This window comes from Cucumis sativus, chromosome 4, assembly GCF_000004075.3.
Source record: "Cucumis sativus cultivar 9930 chromosome 4, Cucumber_9930_V3, whole genome shotgun sequence".
Classification (NCBI taxonomy): domain Eukaryota; kingdom Viridiplantae; phylum Streptophyta; class Magnoliopsida; order Cucurbitales; family Cucurbitaceae; genus Cucumis; species Cucumis sativus.
The window spans coordinates 10259342-10269262 of NC_026658.2; the positions used below are offsets into that span (position 1 = coordinate 10259342).

The 9921-nt window shown below is 35.5% G+C and overlaps 1 long non-coding RNA gene across 2 annotated transcripts; it reads left to right on the top strand.

The window, feature by feature from the left end:
* The first annotated feature begins 7769 nt into the window (after nucleotides 1-7769).
* On the top strand, nucleotides 7770-9552 carry LOC116403179. Of its 2 annotated transcripts, XR_004215783.1 has the most exons (4): nucleotides 7770-7865; nucleotides 7950-8240; nucleotides 8437-8499; nucleotides 8929-9552. It is a non-coding gene; the product is annotated as an uncharacterized LOC116403179 (long non-coding RNA). The 2 variants fall into 2 exon arrangements; XR_004215782.1 differs by lacking the exon at nucleotides 7770-7865 and having other exon boundaries at nucleotides 7876-8240.
* Nucleotides 9553-9921: the final 369 nt, after the last annotated feature.

The window sequence follows — 9921 nt, forward strand, 5'->3', positions numbered from 1 at the left end:
TGTCCGCGTGGGTGAGTGTGCATGTGCGCGTGCGTGCATGTGTGTGGGTGTGTGTGTGCATGTGTGCAAGTGCGCATATGTTTGTGTGGGTGGGTGTGCGTATGTTCGTACATGTATGTGTGTGTGTGCACGTGCGTGTCTGGTGTGTGCGTGCGTTTATGTGTGTGTTTGTGTGCGTGCGTGTGTGTGGGTGTATGCATGTATGTGTGCGAGTGCACGTGTGCCAATGTGGGTGGGTGTACATGTGCGTGTGTGTATGAGTGCGCATGTGCGTGTGTGGGTGTGCGTGCGTGCATGTGTGTCGATGCGTGTGTGCAAGTGCGCATGTGCCTGTGTGGGTGGGTGTGCGTGTGCGAGTCCATGTGTGTGTGCGTGCATATGTGTTCGTGTGTGTGCATGTGCATGTACGCGCGCGTGTGTGCATGCGCATTTGTGCGCATGCGTGTGCTTGTACGTGCATGTGCGAGTGCGCGTGTGCTTGTACTTGCATGTGCGAGTGCGCATGTGCCCGTGTTGGTGGGTGTGCGTATGTGTGAGTTCGCATGTGCCCGTATGGGTGAACGTGCGTGCTTGCGTGCATGTGTCTGTGGATGTGTGCATGCGTTCATGCGTGTGTTCGTGTGTGTGCACGTGTGTGTGTGGGTGTGTGTGTGTGCGAGTGCGTGTGTACCCGTGTGGGTGGGTGTGCGTGTGTGAGTGCGCATGTGGTTGTGAGGATGGGTGTGAGTGTGAGTGTGCACGTGTGTGTGTGTTTGTGTATGCGTGCACATGTGTGCGTGTGTGCATATGTTTGTGCACACTGCCTTCACATGGATGTCAAAGAAGCAACCCATTGTTACTCTCTCTACGTGTGAAGCATAATATGTGGTTGCTACCTCATGTGTTTTGTCATGTAACTTGGTTGAGAAATCTATTAAAGGAGTTATGATATTGCCAAAAAGAAGAGCCAACCAGAAGTTTTCATAGATAACAAATCAACAATTGCTTTGGCCAAAACTAGTTTTCCACAACCAGAATAAAGCACATTGATACACATTATTATTATATTAGAGAGTGCATCAGAAGAAAGGAAGTATAGTTAGAGTGCGTGAAGACTCGTGATTCGGTAGCCAACATTTTCACTAAGCCTCTTAAAAAAGAAGAATTCACAAAATGAGAGACCTGCTTGGAGTAACAAAATCAAGTTTAAGAGAGGATGTTGAAAAATATAAACTTGATTTTGGGTTTAACAATATTTAGGCATAGCCCAAATAAAAGCCAAATTTCTATAAAGTATTAATTACTACAATATTCTAGATAAATCAATTGTAGGAGATATTTAGAGAAGATTGAAGATACATTTAGAAAATATAAGAAATGAGTGTAATTGTAAAGAATATCTAGAGAGTCATTTGTAACCGTTAAATAAAGAATGTGTTGGCAAAATCCTAGCCATTCATTTAGGAGTGACAACTAGGATAAATAAGAGGGATGTCCTACCACTTGTATTAAGTCAAAAAAATAGAAAGTGTCTAATAACCACAAGTAGCCTCTTATCTCAATTCTCTCTTCCAAATTTCCTCCAACCTCCAAAAATCCTTTCCAACAGTGTATCATTGTATGAGTTAGTAGTAGTAGAAAGAGGAGGGCGATATTTGTTGGCTTCATCCCGTCTTTTAGGCTTATAGAAGGTAGTTTGGGAGGGGTGTCCACTAAAGTTGATGCCAAATCTTTGTTTTTGGAGGCATACAAAAATGATGAAATTGTTAAGCAACTCTTAGAAAACAATACAATTTGACATTTTATAGTTGAGGAATTGATCTGAAGATTGATAAGCTTATTTGCTTCGACTAAAAAAGTTTGTTTAATTTTTTTTAAAAATGAAATGGCTACAATTAGGTTTTTCTTCCAGCGTTACTAAAGTTTGATTGAAATGCCTTAAGATTTAAATTTCTAAATGGTTTGTTGAATTAGTGTTTAATTATCTCATAGGTTAACTTTCGCTCTTACTATTGAACAGTGTAGTATGGTGACTACAATTGGTATATGTCTGAAAGTGAAACTTAAACCTTTCCTTCACTAGAAGAAATATGGGCTTTAGTGAAAAAAATGAAAATCTGGCTTTAATGTCATTTTTGAAAAGACGGATCATTAATGTCGGTTTTAAATCGACATTAATGATATTTCCATTTTTATTTTTAAAAAATTTTTTGTATTATGTGAAAACTAACATAAAGACCCTTCCCTCTTTTTAATTTCTTTTTTTAATTTTTTAAGCTGTAAAAATTATATTTCCCTCTCTCTCTTACTTTACCCATTCCTATCAAAATTTCTCTCGCCGATGTTCGAATTTCCTTCTCCCTTCTCTTCTCATTCTATGACCTAAAACTCATCGTCTTTGTGCCCAGAATTCATCCCAATCGCCGTCGTGGCTAAAACTCTTCCTTCAAGTCTTTCCAGTCGCCATCGTGCTTCGACTATCGAGAACGCCTCTGTTGTGCTCAATCATCTTCGACCATCGCCGCAGTCGCTCAGAACTCTTCCTTCAAGTCTTTCCCAGTCACAGTCACCGTCGTGCTTTCCGCCGCAAGAGTCCCTCGTGTCCAGTCATCTTCTAATCCACCACCATAGCCACCACCGTGCCCAGCCATTGCAACCATCGCGTGCCCAGCTATCATCTTCGGCTAGCACAGGGCAGACCAAGACAGAGGGCAACTCAATCCGTGAATACCAATATGGTATTACTTCATCAGACATTGGACGAAAGGGAGTGGACTACAGAGGCCCTTTCGAGCCTTCTTCTGGAGGTTCAAAGAATTTTCATACGCTCTTTTTTAGGCATCAAAATAAATCATTGAATCAATCTTTAGTAGGTTCTAATTTCTGTTGTCTGCTTTTTGTTATTAACATATTGGTATGTGGATTTAGTTTGGTAAGAAAATGTAATGGTAAATAGAGAGTTGATTTGGAAGATATGAAGAGGAAGTGGGCAGTGGGTTAATGGAGATTGGGGTTTAAAGGTAAAGAAGGAAAGTACCAAAGAGAGTGAAGAAATGAAATAGTGAATGATAAATATAAAAGTAACTTACAAATAAAAAGAAAGTGAGAGATTTAGTTAGCATTGTTTGAAAATTGGAACGTAATATTCGCTTCTCTATTTTCCTCAATTTAATTTAGGATTAACTTTTGAGACATTTTTCACTGACTTCGTGTTATTAACATATTGGTATCTGGATTAGTTTGGTAAGAAAATGTAATGTAATAGAGAGTGTTGATTTGGAACTTATGGAGATGTGTGAGAAGTGTGTTAATGGAGATTGGGTTAACAGGGTGAAGACTAGATTAAATTAAGTGTGTTTGTAGGGACTGTAAGTTCATCTTTTGTTTTTAAACATATAATAATTATTGTGTTTTATTTCTATTTCTCTAATCTTAAAATGTTCTTTATTAATTCTTATACTTTAGTTTATGTAGTAGTAATCTTTGTTTATTTCAAGTTTGGAAATTTATTTGACAAAGGTTTAATGTTGGAGACTACACTTGTAACATCTCAAACTCTAGGGTACCTTATTATATATATGTGTGTATATTCTTTTTTTTTTTTTAGAAAAGAAGTCAAGGGAGAAAAAGATTTGGAAGGTTAAGATAATAATAATATTGTTATAATTTTTTTAAATCATTAAGTTAAATAAAGAAAAAGGAATTAAAAAAAAATCAAAGATTTTCTTTCTCTCTCCTCTCTCTCTCTCTCGCACGTCCTTCCCCGTTTTTCTTTTTCTTTCTTTCTTTTTTCTCTTCCTCTTCCTCACATCTTCCAGCCGCCCCACCCCTCTTTTCTTTTCATCTCCGATTCGAAGCCGCCGACCGGAGGTTCTTCCACCGCGTTCAGATCCACGACAGTCACCGCTCCCTCTGATTATGCTTTTAGGGTTGAGATGTTTATTAAAAATGGGTTGAAACATTCAAAGATGTCGAACGTCATGACTTGTCCTTGTTTAAAATGCGTAAATGCAAAGACTTTAGATGTGAATACAATTAGAGATCACTTATTTTTTTAACGACATCGATCAAAGTTATCAAGTATGAATTTTTCATGGTGAATCACTACCAATTAAGAGAAACAAAGAAAATGTATTTAGTAGTGAAAAGGAAGAACTTGATGAGAATGATATTGATGACACAATTTGAATGTTTGAGGCTGCACACAATTATTTTGATGACAAGTCAGAAAATTTTGAGGAACTACTAGATGCGGAGAAACTATTATATTCAAATGTAAAAATTTTACCAAAATATATCTACATTGATAAAATTATACAATTTGAAAGCTAAATTTGGGTGGAGTGATAAGAGTTTCACTAAGCTGTTAGGATTAATTTGTGACATCTCACCTACTTCTAATGAAATCTCTACTTCTACCTATGAAGCAAAAAAAAATTTGTGTACTCTTGGAATGAAGTACGAGAAGATTCATGCATGTAAGAAGGATTGTTGTTTGTTTAGGAAAGAACTCTCTGATGCAAATGTATGCCCCTCTTGTGGTGTGTCAAGATGGAAGGTTCTAAAAATTCGAAGGAGGTTAAGAATGTTCCGGTGAAAGTTATGTGGTATTTCTCTCCAATTCCAAGATTTGAAAGAATGTTTCGAAGCAAAGAAACATCAAGATTATTAACATGGCATACCAGGAAAAGAGAAGTGAATGGTTTATTACAACATCTAAAGGATGCATTATCGTGGAAAAAAATAGACAACTTGTGGCCAGAGTTTGGGTTAGAACCTAGAAATCTTCGTCTTTCTCTTTTCACAGATGGGGTCAATCCGCATGGAGATCTTAGCAGTAGATATAGTTGTTGGCCAGTGATGTTAGTGACATACAACCTACCTCCATGGTTGTGTATGAAGAGAAAATTTTTGATGTTGACTGCACTAGTATCTAGTCCCAAACAACTAGGAAATGAAATAGATATTTATTTAGCTCCGTTAGTTGATGATTTGAAAAAAATTTGGTATGATGGGGTGGAATGTTATGATGCATATCCAAGATCAATATTTCAAGCTCAAAGCGATTTTATTATGGACCATTAATGATTTTCCTGCGTATGACAACTTGTGTGGCTGTACGATCAAAGGATATCATGCATGTCCAATCTATGGGAAGAATACTTCATCTGTTTATTTGCTAAAAGGAAGAAAGATGGCATATGTTGGACATCGTAAGTTTCTACCACACCATCATCCATATAAGAAACAGAAGAAAGTTTTCAACGGTGCACAAGAATTAGGATCTACTCCAGAACCATTGAGTGGGGAAGAAATTCTTGTACAAACCATCACGTTCATATGCAATAGTTGCTACTTGTGGCAATTCCTGGTATTTTATGAAACATGTAAGACTTGTAATTGTTCGACTATGCTTCTTCTTTAATGTTATATGTAAGAAGACAGTTGGTTCATCACAATTAAAAGGAATGCAAGAAGATGTTGTTGTCACTCTATGCCTATTAGAGAAGTATGTTCCACCATCATTTTTTACCATAATGGTACACCTTGTTGTGCATCTCATAAGAGAAATTGAGTTATGTGGACCTGTTCATCTAAGGTGGATGTATCCTTTTGAACGATACATGAAAGTTTTGAAAAATTATGTGTGAAACAGAAATCGACCAGAAGGATGTATGGTAGAAAATTATATTGTTGAAGAGGCTATAGAGTTCTGTTCAAAATTTATGGTGGGTGCTAGCACTATTGGACTAAACTCATCTGTAATAAAAGCAGATTCAAACGTGGATAGATCATTATCAGCTTCTTCTTTTATCAGACCGATTAAGGAGCAGTTAGATCAAGCTCATCTTTACGTTATTCAAAATGTAAACGAAGTTCTACCATACATTGAGTACGTTCTAAATCCCATCTATTCTCATTTTACATAAGTTGGTTATGTAATTACCTAATAATTTTGTTATTTCTGACAGAAAAAATATGGAGAGTTTGTGTAAGCTTAACTCTGGTAAATATAGAAGTAAAAAATGGATTCAAGAAGAGCATAATCGAACATTCAGTCGGTGGTTGTCCACACGGGTAATTACTAGAACCATACACTTCCATGTTTATTTTAGATCTAAACTAATCAGATCCAATATATTTTGTAGGTTGCCCTCGCTCTCGAAGTTCCTAAAAATTCCATCACGCCTTCCTTAAGATGGATAGCTCATGGACCTTCTCCACATGTGGCTACATATTCTGATTACATGATCAATGGTTATTACTACCACACAAAAAGACGTCGATGATATTAGGAGAGTTCAAAATAGTGGAGTTAGTATAACAACCACTACAATGCAAGTGTCTAGTTCTAAAGACAAAAACCCAGTCATATCAGATATGACATTTTATGGCATAATACAAGAGATATGGGAGATTGATTACCATCAATTATCCTTTGTTTTATTTAAGTGTGATTGGGTTGATAATAGAAGTGGAGTCAAAGTGGACGAGCTTGAGTTTACCATTGTGGATCTCAAACGTATTGGACATAAATCAGACCCATTTGTTTTAGCCTCCCAAGCAAAACACATATTCTATGTGAAAGATTCTGCAAATCCTAAATGGTCAGTGGTTTTAACATCTCCACGTAGAACTATTGAAGAAGATTTCTTTGAAGATGAAATAGGAGATATGCTACTAGAGTGTGGTTATGGAGTTGTTCAAAAGATGCCCAATGTTGATACACCTCACGAGATTGATGATACAACTTCATCATATATTAGACATGATTGTGAGGGTAGATGGGTTGATAAGTAATAATTGTATAAATGTTTTATTAAGGTATGCCATTTACTTTCCTTTATAATAGATTTATGTTCAGAGATTGTAATTACTAAGCTTATTTTATGTCCTTACTTTGCTCACTAACGTGCTTACTAATACATATATGTTTTTTTTGCAGATTCATAGATGGAGGAGTCACATACTTAAGTGAGGATGAAAGAAAAATGATTCCCAAAGCAAGAAACAAATCATTCGTGCCATGTGGCCCAACGACTATGCCAGAGTTAGCATGTAAGAAATTCTGGGCAACGGTTGCCCGTTCAATTTAATGAACATGGGCAACTTGTAAGAGCTATATCTAAGAAAATTCAAAGTTACATTGGTGTGTGTGTTCGACAGCAGATTCCTATCACATACAAATCTTGGAAACAAGTTTCGAATGAGTTGAAAGATAAAATCTACGATTGTATATCGGTATGAATTCTATAATTACATTTTTCTTACAATGTAGTTTGATTTCCCTAAGTCTAAATATTTTTTTCTTTTTTCTTGTGTAGATGTCGTTTGAGTTACATCCCAATGTTAGACATTCTATCCTAATGTCTGCATCAAGAAAGTATCGAACTTTCAAAACTACGTTAACTCTTCTGTATATACTTCCGTTTAAGGATCAACCATCATGTTTGTAGTTTCCTCCTAAGATCTATTCTCATATTAATCAAGAAGATTGGAAATCCTTTGTGGACGCTAGACTGACTGAAGAATGTGAGGTAAATAAATTTAATTACATGTTAACTTTAATGTTGGTTTGGTATGTAACTACAAACTAATTTTTTGTATAGGATTATAGTCGTATTCAAAGGGAAAGAAGATCAAAATGCATATACAATCATCACATTGCTAGTAAGGGATATGAAAATCCTGCCGAAGAATTAGTAAGTATTTCTAATTGAATGAAATAATTTATCTTAATATGTTTATGCTAATTAAATATATATCTTTGGTTGCATAATATAACGTGTGATCTTTCCTATCGTTCAACTCTTTGGAAAGAAGCAAGAAAAGGAAAAAACAATGATTATTTTGATGATGCTACTCGAGATTGTGTCTCTCGAATCGTAAGTTTGCTTGCGATTTACTTATATACAATATTTAATCTTTTGTTAACTTAGTTAATGATGAATACTTGTATTGTTCTATAGGATGCATTAGCTGAAACACATAGAGATGAGGACATATTGACTGAGTCATTGGGCTCTAAGGAGCATGGTGGACGTGTACGTGGCATGGGTGGTTTTGTCTCTCAATCACTATATTTCAAGACAGTGAAAGGGAAAGAGAAAATTGCAAGTTCTCAAGTTGTAGAAGATGACTCAAAAAGCAAAAGTTACAAAAAGGGTCATAATCACTTGAGATCGTCCATCAGAAGTGTTAACATAGATCTCTATGCCGATGAGGATTTGGGCAACACACCTATGAACGAAGAAGTGAAGGTAATTAACTTTGTTGTCACTTTTAAAATTTTAATGTTTATAGGATAAATTGTTCTTAATGATGCTTTTAATACTTGTAAAGTAAACACCGTGCAAATTGGCTATAGGAACAATTAATAATATTGTTGCAATAGCAACCGTACTTGATGATAGCAATGGTGGTCCAATGTTAAAATCTTGGTGGACTTGCTCACAGGAGGAGATTGTAGTTTACCTATTCCAGTGAAGGGCAAGATAGAGACTTTAAATCAAGCATTAGGTAATATTGTTGAATGACCTCGTTGACTTGTTTATGTGCTATTGAAGCTTTGATATTTATTTGTGATTGTATTTTAGGTTTTGATATTATTTTGTTTGTGCTTGGAGCATTCAACCCCAAAGGATGTTCTGTATTCTTCAAATTACATAAATGTTAATGGAACCATTAAGCTCTTATATGGACATGTCGTGAACAATATGAAGGATGTAGATATGGTTCGCATCCTAATGAACGAGCTAATATTCGGTAAAAACAAATTCATTTATTTAGCTCGTTAGGACTTGCTCCATTATTGCGCGCATGGTAGAAATAGGCTATATGTGCATCCTAGCATACATTACGTAAGTAAACATCTTTTACTCATCTTTATGTCCAATACTATAGCTATAGTTATTTTGTTCCTTTTTAACTAAGGTTGCTTTTACTTAGATATCTTTGGGATGAATGTGATTGTGGAAGCAAGTTTTTTGTTATGACCAAGCAAAAATAACATCACATATCAAGGATCGTGATCTCCGATCCAGAAATTTTGCCAACCAGTTAGAAGCGGCTACCTTGGAACAAATAGTTCTAATTCCGTATAATACTGGGTAAATAAATAAGATTAACACATTATTATGTTTTTCATTGAGGTTAAATGTATACTCACATTGAAGATGTTTATTGTAGTTTTCATTGGATGTTGCATGTCATCGATCTTCGAGAGAACTGTGTTTATGTTTTGGACTCTCTTCGAAGTAAAGTTAACGAAGACATCCATGGAGTCATAAATGTGACTTATGATTTACTTCTTATTTGACTTCATTGTCTTCTAATTCTAATGTTTCCAAATGTATAGAGGATTAAAAACATGGCAAGCTAAGCATGATTTACAACATTATCGGTCAAATCCGAAATGGAAACCTATAAAGGTAATTTGCATTGACACATAATTATTTTCAATGAAACATAAGAATAATTTGTATGTAATTTATATACATGCAGTGTCCTCGTCAATTGGATTCGGTTGGGTGTGGGTATTATGTCCAAAAGTATATACATGAAATCGTGCATATTTCTAGTACTCCCATCACTAGCCTTGTAAGTTTCTACTTTCACTTTTTATATGTTACAAATTACATAAATTATCTAAACTTATTCTTTTCATACCTTTCTTTTTACGTAGTTTAATACAAAAAAGTGCATATACGCAAGAGGAGATTGACGAGATTCGAACAAAATATGCAAGCTTTGTTAGCCGATTTGTGTAAGCTTTTACACTTTTTTTGTAGTATATAAGTTACTAGTACTAATACTAATTGTTTTAATATATAAGCTACGAGATTCTAGTACTACTTGTTGTACATACTTTAATTTTGAGGTTTTCTGCTTGTAGTAGTTTATGAATAAGTGTTGTATTGTAGTGTTTTAGGTGTTGACTTT